The 25939-nt window shown below is 44.5% G+C and overlaps 1 pseudogene across 1 annotated transcript; it reads right to left on the reverse strand.

The window, feature by feature from the left end:
* Nucleotides 1–430: 430 nt before the first annotated feature.
* LOC311125992 (leucine-rich repeat-containing G-protein coupled receptor 5-like) lies at nt 431–25712 on the reverse strand (annotated as a pseudogene). The gene is made up of 13 exons: nt 25695–25712; nt 25176–25342; nt 14816–14887; nt 14159–14230; nt 14016–14072; nt 10981–11196; nt 10626–10748; nt 9271–9339; nt 4886–4951; nt 4479–4601; nt 1838–1933; nt 1607–1693; nt 431–1444 (listed from the first exon to the last, which is right to left on the reverse strand). The product of its transcript is annotated as a leucine-rich repeat-containing G-protein coupled receptor 5-like (transcript).
* Nucleotides 25713–25939: the final 227 nt, after the last annotated feature.

Raw genomic sequence — 25939 nt, forward strand, 5'->3', positions numbered from 1 at the left:
ATGTCAGATGGTCCAGCTCCATCCTCAGACAATTCCTTTCATTTTCAGTCTAATTCTTATTTCTAGAAAAGGCTTGGGGCCCTATTCAATCTGCATCTCGGAAGTTCAGCTTTACAGCGTGATTGAAGTTTAGCGGAAACTGCTCAATCGGAAATTACTCTTACATTTCTAACGCGGAATCTGTTAAGCTTCAGCTTTACAGATTGAATAGAGCCCTCAAAATAAAGGTGTAAATCCAGGTCGCAACATGATTAACCAAAACACAGGGCCCTACCCCTACATCATGACCTATTGTATGTATATCCATCCCCCAACCTGTCACTATCTCTCCACACTGTTTCAGTATACTGAGACTTGCTGATGTGACACTGCTTGACACCTGAATTAGAGAGTTTGAGTGTGGAGAGAAGTGCACAGCACATGCCTAGGACTACACCTGGGAGAGGACAGGGGGACTAGTACCAGTGAGCAGTAAGGTGTCATGTCCTCCATCTACAGTGCAAGAGAGACCAGCGCTTGCAGAGTCACATTACTGTTTCTCTGCGTCTTCCGAGTTCCTTGAGACCAAACTGGTGCGGCGCTGTAGCCTGTATGTTGTCCAATAGAAGCCTGCTGAGATCCTCCCTCAAATGAGGGCTGAGGAGAATGTAGAGCAGGGGGTCAAGACAGGGGGGCAGGGGTGCCACGAGGAGCAGGATTGGCTTAGCCACCTCAGGGATGGAGAACTGGAGAAGGAGGGCAGGGCCACGGGGAAAGAAAGGAGACAGTTGGTGAAGAGGAGACTGGCCAGCAGCTTGGTCACGGAGCAGTCCTGGTGCTGGTCACAGTCGGTCTCTGGTGTCCCTTTGTCCATGTGGCAGTAGAGTCTGGTTTAGGTGGCTGTCATCAGGAGGTAGCACAGGGAGTTGAGCAGCACCAGGGCTGTGGAGTAGCTGTAGTCCAAACAGGAGGAGTGTCCATAGGGAGTGGCCACACAGAGAGAGCAGAGACCATACTCGTTCATAGTGATGGGAGGTAAGGCGGTAATGGCTCCAGCCCAATGGACTTCTCCTGCTCCCAGTCTGTCTCAGACCATTTTGAACCACGGACAGTACTTCCAGTATATCCACGCTCTACGACAACTGCCGTCAACAGAAAGACACTGGCATCCGGGAAGAAGACAGACAGGAAGTCAAAGACCCTACAACCTACCCTACCATGCACCATAATCAGCATAGTGGTCAAAAGTAATGGTGTCCAGTACAGCCTGGGCGGTGCTAGAGGCCAGTGAGGAGGTGGACCCATGCCAGGACAGCCAGTAAGTGCTGGATAGAGGAGGAGTGGGTCGCTGAGGACAGGAGGATGGAGACTAGGACCAAGGAGTTACAGGCGAAGGAGTGGATGACGATGACACCGAGTCGTACTGGCCAGCTCCCAACAAGGCTTTGACATGGCCGGAAGGGACCTGGGGACAAACAGAAATGTTGGTCAACAACCACAGTATTAGATTCAAACTGTGTCAAATTAGGTATGTATGGGCAAGGTGTCTAACTTGGTCCTATAGAGGTACAGAGTGTGAAGGCTTTTGTTCCGGCTTATTCAACCAATCAATCTTCAGATTTTTTACCTGGAGCTGTGCAACAGTGGACAGAGTGCTGGGGTCTGGCATCCGCCTCACTCGCCACAAGGAAGTTCTCCTGGTCTCCATCTTCTTCTATAAGCAAATGGTAAGTAATCATTATTTTCACTTAATACACCAACCCAAACACAATCATATTTTAGGGCTGTGTTTTTAAAGTAATGTTTCCACCTTGGTTGGCTATGGTGTGTATTTCCTTTCCAGTGACAAGGTCTTTACTGATGTTCTCGGTCTTCCAGATGTTGGGAGACTGAGTTTTCACCAGGGCCAGCTACAAAGGCACAGCACTGGAAGGCATAGGGCATCTCCACTACCCTGAAAACAACACATAACTTGAGGTAAGACAGCCTCACACTCTCTCGACGGGGCTGCAGTGGAGCGGGTCAAGTTCCTCGGTGTGCATGTCACAGAGAACATGACATTGTACAATCACAGAGCATCTTGAACGGCAGCATCACCACCTGGTACGGCAACTGCACCGCCCTCCACCGGAAGGCTGTATAGAGGGTGGTGTGAATGGCCCACTATATCACTGGGGGAGAGCTTCCTGCCCTCCAGGACATCAGGCGGTGTCTGAGGAAGGTCCGAAAGATCGTCAAGGACTCCAATCACCCGGGCCACGGACTGTTCACTCCGTTACCATCGGGTCTCAGACCAACAGACTCCGAGACAGCTTCTACCACCAGGCCATCAGACTGCTGAAAAGCTAAACCTAGCTGTCTCCCTGCACAGACCTGCACCTTACATACTATTTGCACTGGAGAAACTATATGCACCTTAGAAATTATTTGCACTGACTACCCACACATCCAACCTGTACACACTCACACAAACATCCATAAACACACACACAAGCACACATGCACTCATAGCTCACACACACACACTGACACACAGAGTCAACGCTGCTGTTCTAATGTACAGTGCCTTCAGAAAGTATTCATACCCCTTGACTTTTTCCACATTTTGTTGTGTTACAGCCTGAATTCAAAATTGATTACATTCATTTTTTTCTCACCCATCTACACACAATACCCCATAATGACAAAGTGAAAACATGTTTTTAGAAATGTTAGCAAATGTATTGAAAATAAAATACAGAAATATCTAATTTACATAAGTATTCACACTCCTGAGTCAATACATGTTAGAATCACCTTTGGCAGCGATTACAGCTGAGTCTTTCTGGATAAGTCTCTAAGAGCTTTGCACATCTGGATTGTACAATATTTGCACATTGTTCTTTTTTAAATTATTCAAGCTCTGTTAAGTTGGTTGATCATTGCTCGACAGCCATTTTCAAGACGATTTTAAGTCGAAACTGTAACTAGGACACTCAGGAACATTAAATGTAATCTTGGTAAGCAACTCCAGTGTATATTTGGTCTTGTGTTGTAGGTTATTGTCCTGCTGAATTTGTCTCCAAGTGTCTGTTGGAAAGCAGACTGAACCAGGGTTTCCTCTAGGACTTTGCCTTTGCTTCACTCTATTCGGTTTATTTTTATCCCCAAAAAACTCCCTAGTCCTTGCCGATGACAAGCATACCCACAACATGATGCAGCCACCAGAATGCTTGAAAATATGGAGAGTACTCTGATGTGTTGTGTTGGATTTGTAGGGCCCCGTGTAGGGCCCTGTGTAGCTCAGTTGGTAGAGCATGGCGCTTGCAACGCCAGGGTTATGGGTTCGTTTCCCACGGGGGGGCAGTATGAAAATGTATGCACTCACTAACTGTAAGTCGCTCTGGATAAGAGCGTCTGCTAAATGACTAAAAGAAAAGAAAAGAAATAAAACATTTGCCTCAAACATAATGTTCGTATTCAGGACATAAAGTTCATTTCTTTGCCACATTTTTTGCAGTTTTACTTTGGTGCCTTGTTGCAAACAAGATGCATGTTTTGGAATATTTTTATTCTGTACAGGCTTTCTTCTTTTCACTCATTTAGTAACTACAATGTTGTTGATCCATCCTCAGTTTTCTCCCATCATAGCCATTAAACTCTGTAACTGTTTTAAAGTCATCATTGGCCTCATGGTGAAATCCCTAAGTGGTTTCCTTTCTCTCCAGCAACTCAGTTAGGTAGGAGGCCTGTATCTTTGTAGTGACTGGGTGTATTGATACACCATCCAAAGTGTAATTAATAACTTCACCACGTTCAAAGGGATATTCAATGTCTGCTTTTTTTTTTTTTTTTACCCATCTATGAATAGGTGCATTTCTTTGAGAGGCATTGGAAAACCTCCCTGGTCTTTGTGGTTGAATCTGTGTTTGAAATGCACCACTCGACTGAGGGACCTTACAGATAATTGTATGTGTGGGGTACAGAGATGAGGTAGTCATTCAAAAATCATGTTAAACACTATTATTGCACACAGTGAGTCAATGCAACTTATGTGACTTGTTAAGCAAATGTTTTACTCCTGAACGTATTTAGGCTTGCCATAACAAAGGGGTTGAAAACTTATCGACTCAAGACATTTCAGCTTTTCATTTTTAATAATTTCTAACAATCTCTAAAAACATCATTACACGTTGACATTATGGGGTATTGTGTGTAGGCCAGTGACGCAACAAAATGTGGAAAACATAAAGGGGTGTGAATACTTTTTTAAGGCACTGTATACTATTGGTTCCACTACTCACTTTTATTTGTAAATACAGTGTTAATACAGTCCATTATTACTATGCATACTACCTAATTCTAATAATTCTACTACTTGTTTTATTTGTCTTCACTCTTTTCATTGTTATTATTGATTATTGTACTGCATTGTTGAGGGAGCTAGCACAAACATTTCGCTGCACCTTTTATACATGCTGTAAACCGCTGTAACCACCCCCAGTTTAACTTTCTCCTACCTGAGTTGAGGAAGCCTCTGGGCAAGCAGTATGTGTCTCAGTGTGTTACCAGCCAGTCTCAGGTGTGTGAGGCCCTCCAGGCTCTCCATGGAGACGGAGGACAGCAGGTTGGAGCTGAGGTCGCTGGAGGAATGGATTGAGAATCACTGATAAAGAGAAGATACTATATTTCAATTAAATATGAGTATAAGTGTGTATGGAAAGGAAATAGAAAGTGGCCCAGGTTACTCACAGGGTTCTGAGTTTAGTCAGCTCTAGGAAGGTGTCTGCTAGAGCCTCATGGATATGGTTGTGATGGAGGTCACTAAATACAAAGACATCACAACGGTTTCAACTGTCACCTGGATTATACAGTATTTATAGCTGGGTTGAGGAGTAGGGAACACAAATGGTAACAAGCCACTCACGTTTTCTGGATTTTTCTGCAAACACTGAAGCTGGGAAGCTGCTGAATCAGGTTATGGGAGAGATCCCTGCAGTTATGAAAGTTATGTTTTAATTTGTCATTTTATTGTTTAATGTTGTGCATCAGGACGATGATGCAAGTGCACCTACATTGTGTGCTGAGGAGCTTGGAGTCGGGTAAGTTTGGCTTTATACATAGCTTGGGCTTTGTCGAGTAAGGCTTAAACTATGTATTTAGATTTTAGTTAGGTATTGTAGGTAGGTATCGTGGGTTGTTGTAGGTAGTTATTGTATGTAATTATTGTAGGTTAGTGTTGTATTCGGCGGTGCCGGGTGTAGCACGAAGCTAGCTAGCTAGCTAACTCACCACCTGGACTAGCTGGCGAGTAGCTATTAGCAACGGTATAGTTGTTTCACGCCTGAGAGTGCCTGTAATTACGCCAGCTGGCTGCCTACAATAATTACATACAATAATTGCCTACCATTCAGCTGTTTTCTAACCTCATTGTCTGAACCGTTAACGGTAGGCAGCAAGTGGCTACTGTGCTCGAAAATTAGCAAGCTTGTTGCAACCTGGATAGCTACTTGTAAACAATAGCTGGAACGACCGAGCGAACAGACGCGAACTGGCTGAGTCAATTCAGTGGCTAGCTCTCTGTGTGTTCGTGCCGTAAAAGGAGGGGTTCTTCTTTGTCTGAAAGCAATGGCTAGCTAATTTGCTAACTATTCTAGCTAACTAACTGGCTGAATAAGTTGACGACGGACTCGCTCAAGCTGTCGGGACTAACCCACAACGTTAGACACGGACGATCTGCTTGTGTGTTGATACACTGGTGGTTGTCGTGGCTGAGTATTGGCGCTAAACCCTGCTGTTGGAGACCGTCATGCTAGCTGGCTGTGGCGTCTTATGACGAGGTGCCCGGACGTTTTTCACGGAATAATACTGCACCTAGTTAGCTAGCTGAATAAACTAGGTTAGTCTATTCCTAGAAAACATTGAACCGCTGTAGTTTACAACAATTATAGTTTCTGAGGTGGAAGTTGGGAGAGTTATATTTGGGAGTTGTGGTGAGGGAGGCCCCGCTCTCTCCTTTCCCAGACGTTTAGTTCATTTTATTCCGATCTCCTCTGCTTTATTGTAGCCATCTGCTGCAGCCTGTCAACTATGCCTCTACCTATCCCTGTTCTCTCCTCTCCGCACAGGCTACACAAACGCCTCACACCGCGTGGCTGCTGCCTCTCTAACCTGGTGGTCCCTGCACGCACGACCCACGTGGAGTTCCAGGTCTCAGGCAGCCTCTGGAACTACCGTTCTGCTGCCAACAAGGCAGACTTCATCCCAGCCTATGCTACCCTCCAGTCCCTCGACCTCTTGGCGCTGACGGAAACATGGATTACCACTGAAAACACTGCTACTCCTGCTGCTCTCTCCTCGTCTGACCATGTGTTCTCGCATACCCCGAGAGCATCTGGTCAGCGGGGTGGTGGCACAGGAATCCTCATCTCTCCCAAGTGGACATTCTCAATTTTCCCCCTGACCCATCTGTCTGTCTCCTCATTTGAATTCAATGCTGTCACAGTCACTAGCCCATTTAAGCTTAATATCCTTGTCATCTATCGCCCTCCAGGTTCCCTTGGAGAGTTCATCAATGAGCTTGACGCCTTGATAAGTTCCTTTCCTGAGGATGGCTCAACCTCACAGTTCTGGGGGATTTCAACCTCCCTACGTCTACATTTGACTCATTTCTCTCTGCCTCCTTCTTTCCACTCCTCTCCTCTTTTGACCTCACCCTCTCACCGTCCCCCCCTACTCACAAGGCAGGCAATACGCTTGACCTCATCTTTACTAGATGCTGTTCTTCTACTAATCTCACTGCAACTCCCCTCCAAGTCTCCGACCACTACTTTGTATCCTTTTCTCTCTCCCTCTCCTCCAACACTACTCACTCTGCCCCTACACAGATGGTAATGCGCCGTCGCAACCTTCGCTCTCTCTCTCCCGCTACTCTCTCCTCTTCCATCCTATCATCTCTTCCCTCTGCTCAATCCTTCTCCCTCCAATCTCCTGATTCGGCCTCCTCAACCCTCCTCTCCTCCCTTTCTGCATCCTTTGACTCTCTATGTCCCCTATCCTCCCGGCCGGCTCGGTCCTCCCCTCCAGCTCCGTGGCTTGATGACTCATTGCGAGCTCACAGAACAGAGCTCCGGAAGGCTGAGCGGAAATGGAAGAAAACTAGACTCCCTGCAGACCTGGCATCTTTTCACTCCCTCCTCTCTACATTTTCTTCATCTGTTTCTGCTGCTAAGGCCACTTTCTACCACTAAATTCCAAGCATCCGCCTCTAACCCTAGGAAGCTCTTTGCCACATTCTCCTCCCTGCTGAATCCCCCCCCCCCCCCCCCTCCCTCCCTCTCTGTGGATGACTTCGTCAACCATTTTGAAAAGAAGGTTGACGACATCCGATCCTCGTTTGTTAAGTCAAATGACACTGCTGGTCCTGCTCACACTGCCCTACCCTATGCTTTGACTTCTTTCTCCCCTCTCTCTCCAGATAAAATCTTGCGACTTGTGACGGCAGGCCGCCCAACAACCTGCCCGCTTGACCCTATCCCCTCCTCTCTTCTCCAGACCATCTCCGGTGACCTTCTCCCTTACTTCACCTCGCTGATCAACTCATCCTTGACAGCTGGCTATGTCCCTTCCGTCTTCAAGAGAGCGAGAGTTGCACCCCTTCTCAAAAAACCAACACTCGATCCCTCTGATGTCAACAACTACAGACCAGTATCCCTTCTTTCTTTTCTCTCCAAAACGATTGAGCGTGCCGTCTTTAGCCAACTCTCTTGCTATCTTTCTCAGAATGACCTTCTTGATCCAAACCAGTCAGGTTTCAAGACTGGTCATTCAACTGAGACTGCTCTTCTCTGTGTCACAGAGGCTCTCCGCACTGCTAAAGCTAACTCTCTCTCCTCTGCTCTTGTCCTTCTAGACCTGTCTGCTGCCTTTGATACTGTGAACCATCAGATCCTCCTCTCCACCCTCTCCAAGCTGGGCATCTCCGGCGCGGCTCACTCTTGGATTGCGTCCTACCAAGTGGCGTGGCGAGAAGCTGTCTCCGCACCACGTGCTCTCACCACTGGTGTCCCCCAGGGCTCAGTTCTAGGCCCTCTCCTATTCTCGCTATACACCAAGTCACTTGGCTCTGTCATATCCTCACATGGCCTCTCCTATCATTGCTACGCTGACGACACACAACTAATCTTCTCCTTTCCCCCTTCTGATAACCAGGTGGCGAATCGTATCTCTGCATGTCTGGCAGACATATCCGTATGGATGACGGATCACCACCTCAAGCTGAACCTTGACAAGACGGAGCTGCTCTTCCTCCCGGGGAAGGACTGCCCGTTCCATGATCTCGCCATCACGGTTGACAACTCCGTTGTGTCCTCCTCCCAGAGTGCGAAGAGCCTTGGCGTGACCCTGGACAACACCCTGTCGTTCTCCGCTAACATCAAGGCGGTGACCCGATCCTGTAGGTTCATGCTCTACAACATTCGGAGAGTACGACCCTGCCTTACACAGGAAGCGGCACAGGTCCTAATCCAGGCACTTGTCATCTCCCGTCTGGATTACTGCAACTCGCTGTTGGCTGGGCTCCCTGCCTGTGCCATTAAACCCCTACAACTCATCCAGAATGCCGCAGCCCGTCTGGTGTTCAACCTTCCCAAGTTCTCTCACGTCACCCCGCTCCTCCGCACACTCCACTGGCTTCCAGTTGAAGCTCGCATCTGCTACAAGACCATGGTGCTTGCCTACGGAGCTGTGAGGGGAACGGCACCTCCGTATCTTCAGGCTCTGATCAGTCCCTACACCCAAACGTGGGCACTGCGTTCATCCACCTCTGGCCTGCTGGCTCCCCTATCTCTGCGGAAGCATAGTTCCCGCTCAGCCCAGTCAAAACTGTTCGCTGCTCTGGCACCCCAATGGTGGAACAAGCTCCCTCACGACGCCAGGACAGCGGAGTCACTCACCACCTTCCGGAGACATTTGAAACCCCACCTATTTAAGGAATACCTGGGATAGGATAAAGTAATCCTTCTACCCCCCCCCAAAAAAAAAAAAAAAAAACATTGTAAAGTGGTTATCCCACTGGCTATAAGGTGAATGCACCTATTTGTAAGTCGCTCTGGATAAGAGCGTCTGCTAAATGACGTAAATGTAAATGTGACGAGGGAAGGGTTTCCCACGAAGGCATGCATCTGATTTTGTTGCTATTGAATCTCCTAGGGGGCAAATATTGAAGATTTAGTACAACTGAAACATGCTATTCTTTACATATGATTGTTTGTGTGCGCTAAAGGCATTGATTTGTGGTGTGATGGGATTCACAGCTCTTTGAGATTGGGGAGGGCTCTGATGGCCGTGGGAAACATGGCCAGGTTGTTGTAGTTCAAATCTCTGAGGGTTGAACAAAAAATACATTAATTATTACTGCACAGATACAGGAACTCCCCTCATTCTACTTTCCTGTCAAGAGTTCATGGCTGCAGTGAGGTAAAGTAATGTTTCAGACCCTTGCTCTGTCTCTGTTTGTCAATACTAGGTGCCTGGGAACCTATAGGAATTTTCTGAGAACTGCCAGGGATTGATTGGCTCCCAGGCTCAGAGGCCCCCAGGCTGAGGAAGATTTACAGTAGTTCACAACCTGTTCCGTACTGCTGAACATGATTTACAGACGAGTCATAACAGTACAAAGGGGCTTCCTGGAATCATGTGAGGACATGGTCAAACAGTGATGTATGGAGAGAGCCAAACATATCTAAATAGTGCAACAATATAGCAGTCTGGGGCTAATATACATTATATTCAATATTCTGCAGAAATACTACATCAGGATGTGTCGGTGGAACAGTATTTATTTATTTCGTCTTGCAGTTGACTCCTACATCTCATCTCATGCGTGCATGAGTGCTCAAATCAGACCGCAAGTGGTTCTGTGATATAGGGCTTCAATTATGGGCATATCTAGCTAAATCTCAGCTCTTAGCCAGATGCATTTAAATCCCCTCCATTCTAAATACATTTACATTTACATTTTTAGTCATTTAGCAGACGCTCTTATCCAGAGCGACTTACAGTTCGTGAGTGCATACATTTTTATTTTTTTATACTGGAATTGAACCCACAACCCTGGCGTTGCAAATGCCATGCTCTACCAACTGAGCTAGATCCCTGCCGGCCATTCCCTCCCCTACCCTGGACCACGCTGGGCCAATTGTGCGCCGCCCCATGGGTCTCCCAAATACAGTAGTACGTTCTGTAAATATAATGCACATAAACATGTACAACATTAGTTAGTGTGTATCTGTTTTACAGTAACTTGTGGACTACTGCATTATCTAACAACATGACTCTCTCTTTTCTCTGGTCAGTAGAATAATGGGGGTTGTAAGTTGTAGTAGTATAAAGTACTGGTAGCCTGGAGGTTGTTTGGGTATTACCCTGCAAACACTCAGGAAACATGTGCAGCCTAGATTGAGGGTAATTGGTAGAGTGCTGCATCATGCAGCCACACAATAAGATGCACCAGATGAGCACGTCGTCCAGACTGTTTGAACTGCAGTGGTGGCTCACTTTGGGATAACCGTATAGATGTCTTGTAAAGGAACATTCAGAGTTCCGAGTTCTGAAAAGCAATATCCATAGCCTGGCTATCTGAGTGTTTCTGAATTCAACAATGATACGTTGGCTGAAGCAGAGAGGGACTGGCACCCAGGCTATCAAAAACGTAGAAGTGAGTCTCCAGGCTGAGCAGCGCATCAAAACACCTCTCCCCCAACAACTGGATCTGGTTGTTATGGAGATGCCTACGAAGAGATGTGAGGAAAGATGTCCAAAAAGTGCAAAGACCCAACAAAGTCTTGCAGGGTTCTATGCAGTGGTAGAAAGGAAGTGGGTATGCATTTGTGCATGTAGTATGAGCAAAAGAGAGAGAGATGTTTGAAAACAATGAAAATGTAAAGACCGAGAGAGTGAGGCTGGCCCTTAAACAAAAAACAGAATCGTATAACAACTGGTCAATTCAACAGTGCTACTCACAGGACCACCAGGCTGGTGAGGTTGGCGAAGGCCTGGTTTGGGATGTGGGTGATACTGTTGAGGGCCAGCATCACTGCCTGCAGGGTGGGCAGGCTGGCCAGGGCATGGACGGGCACCTCTGTGAGGGCATTATCATCCAGCCAAAGGTGGCGCAAGGATGCCAGGCCCCTAAAGGAACCCACTGGCACACGGGTAATGTGGTTGGCATCCAAACGCCTGGCAGAGGGAGAGAGATGCAGAGAGTGTCCCATACAGTCAGAAATTCCTTAAATACATTTAGGAAAATACAGTACTCAATTACATTCAAAGGGCATTTTTAAGAATTCTCATTAATCTGTTCATTTAGATTAATTTCACAAACAAATGAATGCAATATATGGGGGATTGGAAATGATGCAGACAGTTACATTGATAGAAGCCTGAATCTATCTGCAATATTAAAGCTGATCTACCCCCTAAAGAAATACAAATACAAAAAATATTCTACCACTAATAAATGGTTTGACATGGAGCTGGTATGTCAAGTAAATGAATTTAAACATTTATATTGCAAGGTAGAATACACATTTGCTTGGAAAACACAAAATAAATGTAGACCTTGTGCTTCAATTCATTTAGAATATTCAACAGTATCTCCACACTGGTATTTTTATTCCATGGAGACATCCTCGATCAGGGAGGTCTGTCCATTATTTGGGTGCATGGTAGTAATTTCATGTGTTGACATTCGCTGCAGGGACATACTGTAGCTGTCTGACAATGTTCTTGGCACCACCACAAGCAGGCAGTTCGCATGTGGCTGTCCCCTGTCTGTCTGTCTGTCTGTCTAACATGTGAACTTCAGATTATTACGTCTAAACAACATGAATGACTGTTTACTCAAGCCAGAGCATTTTAGCAAACAAGTGCCTGATTGAGATGTGGAGGACAGTGGATCAGGTAAACATGTTTAGGGATGCCTCAGGGCTCCATGTAATGACTCCATGTAATTTAAAAACAATGTCTGATTTTTGGTTACGTTGTCATCTCAATGTGTTATTACTGCGCTTTCAATCATTTAAAAGTACATGAAAGTTAAAATGGGAATACAATGTCAGATATTCATACAACAATGTAATGAGAGCACAACCAAACAACCTGGATTGCAGTTGAGATTACATTACAGTTACAGTGAGATCTTCAGTAAGGCCATTCTACTGCCAATGTTTGTCTATTGAGATTGCATGGCGGTGTGCTCGATTTCATACACCTGTCAGCAACAGGTGTGACTGAAATAGCCGAATCCACTAATTTGAAGGGGTGTCCACATACTTTTGTATGTGTAGTATATTTAATGTATGGCTCATCAGGCTCAGGTAGCATCAGGCTGGAATTTTTGATCAAAGCTCTAATCAAATCCAGACATACTTACCTGCCTACAGTGCATTTGGAAAGTATTCAGACCCCTTGAATTCTTCCACATTTTGTTACGTTACAGCCTTATTCTAAAATGGATGAAATATATATTTTTTCTCCTCAATCTACACACAATACCCCATAATGACAAAGCAAAAACAGGTTTATAGAAATGTTTGCAAATGTATATAAAAAAAACTGATATCACATTTACATAAGTATTCAGACCCTTTACTCAGTACTTTGTTGAAGCACCTTTGACAGCGATTACAGCCTCAAGTCTTCTTGGGTATGACGCTACAAGCTTGGCACACCTGTATTTGGGGAGTTTCTCCCATTCTTCTCTGCAGATCCTCTCAAGCTCTGTCAGGTTGGATGGGAAGCGTCGCTGCACAGCTATTTTCAGGAGTCTCCAGAGATGTTTGATCGGATTCAAGTCCAGGCTCTGGCTGGGCCACTCAAGGACATTCAGAGACTTGTCCCGAAGCCACTCCTGCATTGTCTTGGCTGTGTGCTTAGGGTCGTTGTCCTGTTGGAAGGTGAACCTTCGCCCCAGTCTGAGGTCCTGAGCACTCTGGAGCAGGTTTTCATCAAGGATCTCTCTGCGCCGTTCATCTTTACCTCAATCCTGACTAGTCTCCCAGTACCTGCCGCTGAAAAACATCCCCACAGCATGATGCTGCCACCACCATGCTTCACCGTAGGGATGGTGCCAGGTTTCCTCCAGACGTGACATTTGGCATTCAGGCCAAAGAGTTCAATCTTGGTTTCATCACACCAAAGAATCTTGTTTCTCATGGTCTGAGAGTCTTTCTTTAGGTGCCTTTTGGCAAACTCCAGCTTCTGTCTGGCCACTCTACCATTAAGGCATGATTGGTGGAGTGCTGCAGAGATGGTTGTCCTTCTGGAAGGTTATCCCATCTCCACAGAGGAACTCTGGAGCTCTTTCAGCGTGACCATTGGATTCTTTGTCACCTCCCTGACCAAGGACCTTCAATGCTGCAGACATTTTTTGGTACCCTTCCCCAGATCTGTGCCTCGACACAATCCTGTCTCGGAGCTCTACGAACAATTCCTTCAACCTCATTGCTTGGTTTTTGCTCTGACATGCACTGTCAACTGTGGGACCTTATATACCCAGGTGTGTGCCTTTCCAAATCATGTCCAATCAATTGAATTTACCACAGGTGGACTCCAATGAAGTTGTAGAAACATCTCAAGGATGATCAATGGAAACAGGATGCACCTGAGCTCAATTTCGAGTCTCATAGCAAAGGGTCTGAATACTTATGTAAATAAGGTATTTCAGTTTTGTATTAATAAATGTGCAAACATTTCTAAAAACCTGTTTTCGCATTGTCATTATGGGGTATTGTGTGTAGAATGAGGTAAATTAATTTAATCCATTTTAGAATAAGGCTGTAACGTAACAAAATGTGGGAAAAGGGAAGGGGTCTGAATACTTTCCGAATGCACTGTATTTATTTGCTTTATACGCTTTTGAATGACACTTCCGGTTTTGGCGGGAAATACCGGGTTACCCGGGAGAAAAGTGATTTATTCTCCTCGGGATGGAACATTTGTAAAATACTCAACCCTAGTATGAAGGGTGTGACGAGGTATCAGATGTACTCACAGACTGTAGGTTCTGAAGGGCATCACCAGGAACTTGCCATAGATGATTGTTTTGGAGCATTCTATTCAGAGAGACAGAAGGGACAAATTCACAAAGATGCAGGTTTTCAGAAATTGATCATGTATCAGTTAGTAATGTATTACTTACAGTACTTTGAGATTGAAGAGGCCAGAGAAAGCCCCTTCAGGGATGTCGGTCAGGCAGTTTCCTGCTAGCCTGCTGCAGGGAAGAACATACACACTTAATATCATGTGTAGTTTTACCCATGCGAAATGACCGTTCAATATGAATCTCTCAACGTCCACTAATTCAATCCCAGTCAGTCCATTTCATTAGTACAGCAGGCATCATAAATTGAAACCTGAGCCTGTTGATACTGACACACAAAAGGCTACACTGGCTGTTTCATAGAGGGGAAAGTAAAGAGAAGGGAGTCTAATTGTAACTTATTTAGTGCTTCTGGCTCCTGGCCCATTCTGTTACTTCATCTATTGAGCCACATTGATCTTTCTGTGTTGTGTTTGTCACTCCTGGCTTGGAGCAGAGTTTTCTTTACCCCGTATTTACTGGCTGGCTAATAGTACATGTAGACTAGAGGGGGTTTTGAACAGTCAGCACTGATCAGATGCTATTCCTGGGGTTTTTACTTGGGGCTTCATTGCAGACTGTTTGGGGCCCTTAGTCAAACAGATTGGTAACCACCAGAGTTGGGGTGAATTCAGTATCAAAACTAATGTAAGAGCAATAGCAGGTATAATCAGTCCCATTGTTTGAAGAAGGGTGCCGTACTAAACTAGTGCTCACAGCTCTTGAAGGACGTATAGGTTGGAGAAGGCCCCGTTGGGCAGTAGGGTGAGGTTGTTAATGCTCAGATCTCTGTTGGGAGGAGAAAACAGAACAGAGGCAGTGTGTTACAGTGGCAGTGTGTTACAGTAGCAGTGTGTTAGTATGACGTGTGTCAGCTCCACGCCACAACTGGGCAGGGCCGGATTACCGAACATTTGATTGGATATGATATGAACATGTCGGTTGGGGCCCCACCCCCAGATTGCATATGAGCATGTCATAAGCCATGGCAAAATGTGTAGAAAATCATGGAAATTAGCTATAAAACGGAACAGTTTTATCTCTGCACCATCGCAAAATGTGTAGAATTGCAGGAAGTCAGAAGTTTTCCACAAAATAATAATAATAATAATAATATTATTTCCGTGTGGGGGGGCACCCTGGAGGTTGATGCCCCTGGGCCCCAGATGTAGTAGTCCGGCCATGCAACTGGGCTCTCCAGCTGTCCATTCCACACATTGTAAAAGTCATAATACTTCCTGATTTGATACAGTAGGGCTGAAGGGAACATTAGGCGAACATTGGGATACCCCACCATGTGTACACATCCCTCTCAAAACCAAACACCATTTATGAAATGTGTACTTGATATATATTTTTATCCATAGGTTTTGGGTCCCTTTGGCTGTCAAGCCTTGCAGCATTGTGACCTTGCAAGCCCAGATGTGATCCCTGACCTGACCTCTGAAGACAATGTGCACAGTGTCCTTTCATGTGAATGTCAATATGTGGTAAGAATTTGTCTTGTCAAATGGTCAGTCAGTCATCAGCTATCAGATGGTCCAAGGTCAGATCATTGTGGCCTATATTTGGCATATTTGAGGAACAAGCACTAGAAACTTCACTTAGCTCCAGGCACTTGACGTAGGAAGAAAGTCGATACTGCAAAGGAGTGTTCAAGTTAGCAATCCAGCAAGAACCAAATGTTCTCAGTTCCATTCAATGTATTATAATGTGTTGTAGTAAAACACCAGTGGGCTTTGGGAGTTACTGTACAGCAGGCCTATACTATCTACAGATTTGTACATGGGGACGAGGGCTGACAGTATCTGTGTAAAAATGTAAGGAGTGATTTGTCCCCCTGTTCTCGATAAAGGATGGGCGATGGTGAAAGGAGTGATGAGGCTTTGATTCTGCGTGTAGTCCTTAACATTTCACAGCTAAGACCCTCTGACATTAGCAAGGCTGTCATGATGCAAAGCATGCTCCTACAGTACAAAAGCTTATCCAGAGTGACTTACAGTTAGTGCATACATTATTTATTTGTTATTATTTTATACTGGCCCCCCGTGGGAATCGAACCCACAACCTTGGCGTTGCAAATGCCATGCTCTACCAACTGAGCTACATCCCTGCCGGCCATTCCCTCCTCTACCCTGGACGACGCTGGGCCAATTGTGCGCCGCCCCATGGGTCTCCCGGTCGCGGCCGGCTACGACAGAGCCTGGATTCGAACCAGGATCTCTAGTGGCACAGCTAGCACTGCGATGCAGTGCCTTAGACCACTGTGCCACTCGGGAGACAGATAGTGTTAGCGTTAGTACAAAATGATTTGATGTGCACTGGAGGAACATTGCACTGGTGCTGCTGAGGGTGAAATGTGAGAAGCAGGCAATATGACTGACTGATAAAATCATTCTGTTTGCAGGCTTTTAGTGGTGACAGAGAGACATGGGGCAGATGATGTCTCTTTCCTTTCTTCTCTCTCTCTCGCTCTCTTTCTCTTCTCTTTCTCCTAGTCCCTCCGGTCCCTGACAAAGACCCCCTTTGCCTTCAACCTTCAGTTAACCATTTGCTATATTGTATGTATGTCAGGAATCCATAGCATTTCCTATGAAAATCCCTTAGATCCTGCCTGGCTGTCTCCAGCAGTGAATACATTTCTTTTTCTGTCCTTTTTCATCTTAGAGATCACTTTATTATGGACAAGTACTTATGCAGCAGCACGTACAGATTAGCGTTTGTGTCTTTACAAGTAAATGCATACACACCAACAACCAAAAGTATGTAGTGAATGTTCTTATATTTGGAACAATGTCAAGTCTATGACCTGGCTCAGCAAGAGGGAGAGAGAGAGAGAGATTCTTCCACTTTCCCCAACTCACGAGTGGTTAGGCTCTGCTCACACTTACTGGTCTGAGGCCAAACCACATGACTAACAACATTGGACACTTTATGGAAGACAAAACCTTCACTATCTCATCCTGGAATATCCAAGGCCTGAGGTCATCTGCCATTGGCCTAAAGAGCAGGAACCTGGATATACAGACATTGTCATCCTACAAAAAACATGGTATAGAGGAGATGGACTCACTGGTTGCCCTCTAGGTTACATAGAGTTGGTAGTCCCATCAAACAAACTACCAGGTGTGAAACAGGGAAGGGACTCAGGGGCAGGGGCGGTGTGTTCAATAGGGCGATATGGGCGACGCACTGCCAAACGGGAAAAGGAAGGGATTTTTTTTCTAATCAATTATATCACGGCAACAGTAGTTATCAGTGTTCTAATCTGATCTGACTGCCACTAAATGTCAAATCAGGCTAAAGTCGTGCTTCAAATGGCCCCGCCCGTTTTTGGGGCGATTTCAGTCAGGTTGAAAATCGCCCAGAAGTCTGTCATAGACTCTCATGTAAAATCTATTTTTTTCAAATTTCAAAGCTTTCAATACAATCTCTATGGGTGTCTGAGGGCTTGCACTTACGCGCTTTCGTCATACGTGACGTAACCATGAACGTAACTAAGAAAATAGCGGCTAGCAGCGTCTCTGTTGCGACCTGCAGTGTGGCGTTATCTTATGTTTTTAATTTGTACACTTAGTGGCGTTATTTTATGTTTTTAATTTGTACACTTAGTTTACAAACATTCTGCCAACCATGGATTTCCAGTGGTGGGTTTTGGACTGATCTTGTTGACCGTGTACATACCCGCTACGAACGGACTAAATAATGAAAACGCTGCTGGCAGCGGAATCCAATACAGCTGGGAGACTTGGCTGGATGACAGAGTCCCGGACAGAGAAGTGGAGCCGGCCGGCTTCACCCTGGTCAGAGCGGACCGCGATCTGACAGTCACAGGGAAAATCGATCCTGGTAAGAGAGCGACTCTGTACCCCCGACATTGAACTGCTTTCTGTGTCACTGCGACCTTACTATCTGCCCCGTGAGTTCCCCCAATTGTTTGTTACCGTTGTGTACTGTTGATAATCACAAGTTTACTGGAGAACTGAGACCAAGTAGAGATTTTGGACAGGGTGGATATGGTATAATAAAGGCAGTTTATTCAGAGGTAAAGATATCTGGAATCGCGTGCACGGACTCGTTCGTCAAACTCTTAGGGAGCTATCTGAAGAGAGCCCCGAAAACATTGTGTGCAGACATTTTATACAATAAATGATGTAGGTTGAATCTAGTAGTTCTGATCTTCTGATTGGTCCTGATGAGTTGGGCGAGGTCCCCTCCACTGTTGCATTGGCTCTGAGTCGGGTTCTCTGTCTTCAAATGTTCAGCCTAAAGAGAGGGGATTTTTGTGTGTGTGTGTGTGTTTAACAGTGATGATGTGTGTGTGTGTGTGTGTTATCAGTGATGATGTGTGTGTGTGTGTGTGTGTGTGTGTGTGTGTCCTCAGAGCAAGAACTCGTGAGTTGGAAGAACTGAGAGACCTATGGCGTGGGTGTTGTCCTTGGCCACCTGCTGACAAGGCTGACAAGATAGGACTCTTTTGTCCATTGTTATAGGATAGGAACAGCATTGATTGAAAACAAACGCCCAACACAAAATGGGTCATGCACAAGATTTTAGTCAGACCAAGCTATAACATTATATATTTACTACGACAGTACATTCAACCAAAAGCTAATATAACAAAGGCATCAGAGATTATTTATAATCTGTCACAGAAACTGGAATCCATCTCCCCAGATCAGTCAATAAATGCTTCTGGTATTGACTTATATGCTGCCCCTGTCTTCATGTTGTTGCTGGACATATCTTTTTTAAAATGTGTGTAGGTCACCTAAATCATCAGAAAAATTGCCCCTCCTGAGAATTTTTTCAGGAGCCGCCACTGCTCAGGGGGTATGCTAATATGTTATCGAGCAGACCATAACTCTATTAAATTAATCAAAATAGGAACATTTTACAAAAAATTATAAAGGAAAGTATCTCAGCAGAGAAACATGTCCTCCTGTGTGCTACCTATAACCCCCCACTAGAATCCCCATACTTTACATTTTAGTCATTTAGCAGACGCTCGTATCCAGAGCGACTTACAGTTAGTGAGTGCATACATTTTTTTTTTCATACTGGCCCCCCTGTGGGAATCGAACCCACAACCCTGGCGTTACAAACGCTATGCTCTACCAACTGAGCTACACGGAGACAGCTTCTCCATCCTGGAGGGGGAGAACAATCATTTCCAGGGACATGTACTAGTCTGTGGTGACCTAAATGCCAGAACTGGACAAGAACCTGACACCCTCAGCACACAGGGCGACAAACACCTACCTGAAGGTGACAGCATTCCCTCCCCCACATGCCCCCCTAGACACAACTACGACAACATAACCAACAAAAACGGGTCACAACTCCTGCAGCTCTGTCGCATGCTGGGTATGTACATAGTCAATGGTAGGCTTTGAGGGGACTCCTACGGTAGGTACACCTATAGCTCATCTCTTTGCAGAAGCACTGTAGACTACTTTATCACCGACCTCAACCCAGAGTCTCCACAGTCAGCCCACTGACACCCCTATCAGATCACAGCAAAATCACAATCAACTTGAACTGAGAAATAATCAACCATGAGGCATCTAAGCCGAACAAACTGCATACTATAAACAAATGCTATAGATGGAAGAAGGGTAGTGTAGAAACCTACCAAAAAAACGATTGGCCAACAACAAATCCAATCCCTCCTAGACAACTTCGTGGACAAAATGTTTTCCTGCAATAGTGAAGGTGTAAACTTAGCAGTAGGAAGCCTGAACAATATTTTTTACCTATCAGCTAACATATCAACCTCAGACAACTAACAACAATGAGAAATGGTTTGATGAAGAATGCAAAAACCTAAGAAAGAAATTGAGAAACCTATCCAACCAGAAACACAGAGTACCAGTAAACCTTAGCTTACACCTTCACTATGATGAAACACTAAAACAATAAAGAAATACACTAAGAAAAAAGAAGGAACAGCATGTCAGAAAACAGCTCATTGTGATTGAAGAGTCCATAGAATCAAATCGCTTCTGGGAAAATTGGAACACACTAAACAAACAACAACCCGAAGAGCTATCTGTCCAAAATGGAGATGTATGGATAAACCACTTCTCCAACCTTTTCGGCCATATAACAAAGAACCAAGAGCAAAAACATATACATGATCATTTACAAAACTTAGAATCAGCTATTAAAGACTACCGGAACCCACTGGATTCTCAAATTACGTTGGATGAGCTACAGAAAAAGTAAATAAAACCAACCCAAAAAGGCCTGTGGTGTTGATGGTATACTAAACGAAATGATAAAATATACAGACCACAAACTCAAATGGGCTATTCTTAAACTTTTCAACATTATCCTCAGCTCTGGCATCTTCCCTAATATTTGGAACTAAGGTCTAATCACCCCAATCCACAAAAGTGGAGACAAATTTGACCCCAATAATTACAGTGGAATATGCGTCAGCAGCAATCTCTGAAAAATACTCTGCAGTATTATCAACAGCAGACTCCAACATTTCCTCAGTGAAAACAATGTCCTGAGCAAATGTCAAATTGGCTTCTTACCAAAATACAGTACAACAGACCACGCATACACCCTGCACACCCTTATTGACAAACAAACTAAACAAAACAAAAGCAGTCTTCTCATGATTTGTTTATTTTAAAAAAAGCTTTAAATTAAATTTGGCATGAGGGTCTGCTATACAAATTGATGGAAAGTGGTGTTGGGGAAAGCATATGACATAAAATGAATGTACACAAACAACAAGTGTGCAGTTATAATTGGCAATAAACAGGGATGCAGCTTGAGCTATACCCTCTTCAACATACACAATATATACAAAGGTATGTGGACACCCCTTCAAATTAGTGGATTCGGCTATTTCAGCCACACCCGTTGCTGACAGTAGTATAAAATCAAGCACACCGCCATGCAATCTCCATAGACAAACATTGGCAGTAGAATGGCCTTACTGAAGAGCTCAATGACTTTCAAAATGGCACCGTCATAGGATGCCACCTTTCCAACAAGTCAGTTTGTCAAATTTCTGCACGCTAGAGCTGCCCCGGTCAACTGTAAGTGCTGTTATTGTGAAGTGGAAACATCTAGGAGCAACAATGACTCAGCCGCGAAGTGGTAGGCCACACAAGCTCACAGAACGGGATCGCTGAAGTGCGTAATACGTAAAAATCGTCTTTCCTCGGTTGCAACACTCACATTCCCGAGTTCCAAACTGCCTCTGGAAGCAACGTCAGCACAAGAACTGTTCGTTAGGAGCTTCATGAAATGGGTTTCCATGGCCGAGCAGCCACAAACAAGCCTAAGATCACCATGCGCAATGCCAAGTGCAGGCTGGAGTGGTGTAAAGCTCCCCGCCATTGGACTCTAGAGCAGTAGAAACGCGTTCTCTGGAGTGATGAATCACGCTTCACCATCTTGCAGTCCGACGGCCGAATCTGGATTTGGCGGATGCCAGGAGAACGCTACCTGCCTGAATGCATAGTGCCAACTGTAAAGTTTGGTGGAGGAGGAATAATGGTCTGGGGCATCAGTGCCCAACCTCACTAATGCTCTTGTGGCTGAATGGAAGCAAGTCCTCGTAGCAATGTTCCAACATCTAGTGGAAAGCCATCTCAGAAGAGTGGAGGCTGTTATAGCAGCAAAGGGGGGACCAACTCCATATTAATGCCCATGATTTTGGAATGAGACGTTCGACGAGCAGGTGTCCACATACTTATGGTCATGTAGTGTATATATCAATGAACTGGCGAGGGCACTAGAACAATCTGCAGCACCCGGCCTCACCCTATTGGACTCAGAAATCAAATGTCTATTGTTTGCAGATCTGGTATTTCTGTCCCCAACCAAGGAGGGCCTACAGCAGCACCTAGATATTCTGCATAGATTCTGTCAGACTTGGGCCCTGACAGGGAATCTTAGTAAGACAAAAATAATGGTGTTCCAAGAAAGGTCCAGTAGCCAAGAAAACAAATTGAAATTCTATCTAGACACTGTTGCCCTAGAGCACACAAAGAATTATACCTACCTCGGCCTAAACATCAACACCACAGGTAATTTCCACAAGGCTGTGAAAGATCTAAGAGACAAGGCAAGAAGAGCCTTCTAAAACTTAACATGACAATTAGGATTTGGCTAAAAATACTTGAATCAGTTATCGAACCCATTGCCCTCTATGGTTGTGAGGTCTGGGGTCCACTCACCAACCAAGAATTCACAACATGGGACAAACACCCAATTGAGACGCTGCATGCAGAATTCAGCAACAATTGGGAGAAAAAAACCCGCAAAACCCCAAACAATGCATGCAGAGCAGAATTAGGACTATACCTGCTAGTTATCAATATCCCGAAAATACCTGTTAAATTCTAAAACCACCTAAAAGGATGCAATACCCACACATTCCACCACAAACCCTCACCTACAGAAAGATGAACCTAGAGAAGTGTCCCCTCAGCCAGCTGGTTCTGGGGCTCTGTTCATAAGCACAAACAGAGCCACAGGACAGAAACACATTTAGACCCAACCAAATGATGATAAAGCAAAACGATAACTATTTGACACACTGGAAAGAATCAAGCCTAAAAAATAGCATATTGGAATGCTATTTGGCCCTAAACAGAGAGTACACATTGGCAGAATACCTGACCACTGTGACTGACCCCAAATTAAGAAAATCCTTGACTATGTACAGACTCTGAGCATAGCCTTGCTATTGAGAAAGGTTCCATGGGCAGACCTGGCTCTGCCCAGAAAATGAGGTGGAAACTGAGCTATACTTCCTAACTTCCTGCCAAATGTATGACCACATTATAGAGACATATTTCCCACAGATCCACAAAGAATTTGAAAACAAACCAAACATTGATAAACTTCCATATCTGTTAGGCAAAATACCGCAGTGTGCAATCACAGTAGCAAGATTTGTGGGCCTTTGCCATGAGAAAAAGGCAACCGGTGTAGCACAAACAACATTGTAAATACAACTTATATTTATCTGTTTATTTATTTTCCCTTTCATACTTCAACTATGTGCACATTATTACGACACTGTACATAGCCAATAATAGAACATTTGAAATATATATATTATTTAAAAACTTGTGAGTAATGTTTACTGATTTATTTATTTTGTTTATTCCATTTGCTTTGGCAATTTAAACATACAGTTGAAGTCGGAAGTTTACATACACCTTAGCCAAATTCATTTAAACTCAGTTTCTCACAATTCCTGACATTTAATCCTAGTAAAAATTCCCTGTCTTAGGTCAGTTAGGATCACCACTTTATTTTAAGAATGTGAAATGTCAGAATAATAGTAGAGATAATTAATTATTTCAGCTTTTATTTCTTTCATCACATTCCACTGGGTCAGAAGTTTACATACACTCAATTAGTATTTGGTAGCATTGCCTTTAAATTGTTTAACTTGAGTCAAACGTTTCGGGTAGCCTTCCACAAGCTTCCCACAATAAGTTGGGTGAATTTTGGTCCATTCCTCCTGACAGAGCTGGTGTAACTGAGTCAGGTTTGTAGGCCTCCTTGCTCGCACACGCTTTTTCAGTTCTGCCCACAAATGTTCTATAGGATTGAGGTCAGGGCTTTGTGATGGCCACTCCAATACCTTGACTTTGTTGTCCTTAAGCCATTTTGCCACAACTTTGGAAGTATGCTTGGGGTCATTGTCCATTTGGAAGACCCATTTGCGATCAAGCTTTAACTTCCTGACTGATGTCTTGAGATGTTGCTTCAATATATCCACATAATTTTCCTTCCTCATGCCATCTATTTTGCGAAGTGCACCAGTCCCTCCTGCAGCAAAGCACCCCCACAGCATGATGCTGCCACCCCCGTGCTTCACGGTTGGGATGGTGTTCTTCGGCCTGCAAGCAACCCCTTTTTTCATCCAAACATAACAATGGTCATTATGGCCAAACATTTCTATTTTTGTTTCATCAGACCAGAGGACATTTCTCCAAAAACTACGATCTTTGTCCCCATGTGCAGTTGAAAACCGTAGTCTGGCTTTTTTATGTCGGTTTTGGAGCAGTGGCTTCTTCCTTGCTGAGCGGTCTGTCAGGTTATCTCGGTATAGGACTTGTTTTACTGTGGATATAGATACTTTTGTACCTGTTTCCTCTAGTATCTTCACAAGGTCCTTTGCTGTTGTTCTGGGATTGATTTGCACTTTTCGCACCAAAGTACGTTCATCTCTAGGAGACAGTACGCGGCTCCTTCCTGAGCGGTATGACGGCTGCGTGGTCCCATGGTGTTTATACTTGCATACTATTGTTTGTACAGATAAACGTGGTACCTTCAGGCGTTTGGAAATTGCTCCCAAGGATGAACCAGACTTGTGGAGGTCTACAAAAAAATTTCTGAGGTCTTGGCTGATTTCTTTTCATTTTCCCATGATGTCAAGCAAAGAGGCACTGAGTTTGAAGGTAGGCCTTGAAATACATCCACAGGCACATCTCCAATTGACTCAAATGATGTCAATTAGCCTATCAGAAGCTTCTAAAGCCATGACATCATTTTCTAGAATGTTCCAAGCTGTTTAAAGGCACAGTCAACTTAGTGTCTGTAAACTTCTGACCCACTGGAATTGTGATACAGTGAATTATAAGTGAAATAATCTGTCTGTAAACAATTGTTGGAAAAATTACTTGTGTCATGCACAAAGTAGATGTCCTAACCGACTTGCCAAAACTATAATTTGTTAACAAGAAATTTGTGGAGTGGTTGAAAAACAAGTTTTAATGACTCCAACCTAAGTGTATGTAAACTTCCGACTTCAACTGTATGTTTCCCATGCCAATTAAACCCATTGAATTGAATTGAGAGAGTGGGGTATTGGCTAATGGAGGTAAACTGAAGAAATAAGGTTGAGGATAAGGAAAACAAAATTGTAAATGTACTGTATAAAGTTTGTTTTAGCTTTGTTATTCAGTGTTTTATCCCTTGCTGAACAGACAGGTGCAAACTTGTATGGAGAACTTCCATAATACAGTAAATTTACACTCGCAACAGTTCCAGCACCCAAACAAGTTATATGATGAATATAATTGAAACTTACAGGTAGGCAGTAAATACGCTCAGAATTAAGGGCAACTCCGCAAGACCGAGATCCACACAGTCCACGTGCAGAAGCATGCCATCGTCTTCACAAATACAAAGGGGACGGGCAGTCCGTGTCGGCGTCGTAAAGAACCGCGGTCCGTTCTGTGCCCGCGGAGTCGACCACTCCAAGCAGAAAGGAAAGCATAATTACAAGAAAACACATAATATCCATAACCAGAAATGTTCTTCAGAGAACACTTTGCAGTTGTAAAACTAGTTTTGGACATTCATACCAATGCGCGTCATGACCAAGTTTATTCAATAGACAGATGTGGGCAAAAAGCAGAGTAGGGAGGACGAGTGAACCTTCTCTTGTTGTTAGCAAAATACCACTATGTGTCAGTGTGGGCTACTGTGTCATGTAGATTGCTGCCATCTTGTGGTGCATTAAAATCCTGCACTCTTATTGCAGGCCTTGTTTCTCGAAGAAGTTGGTGGTGAGTGACAGCTCTAATACTGATAGAGGCAGAGCTACTTGGAGGTGAGATTGCATCGTCTTCAGCACCTAGGATAGTTCCTACCAAGGTCCCGTATATCAACGGGGCAAGTAGTGCACTAGCAAAGCAACACCCTAAAACAAGTGTCTCCTCAATGCACCATGCTCCCATGGCAAGACATATCATTCATTCCAGTTGTTGATGCAGTTTCATCCTTGACCTCACACTACAAAAGGTGTCAGGTAAATGTGTCAGGTAAATGTTTGACAAGAAGCTTTATGTG

The sequence above is a fragment of the Coregonus lavaretus genome (genome assembly GCF_964263955.1).
Source record: "Coregonus lavaretus genome assembly, contig: HAP1_SCAFFOLD_2602, whole genome shotgun sequence".
Lineage (NCBI taxonomy): Eukaryota > Metazoa > Chordata > Actinopteri > Salmoniformes > Salmonidae > Coregonus > Coregonus lavaretus.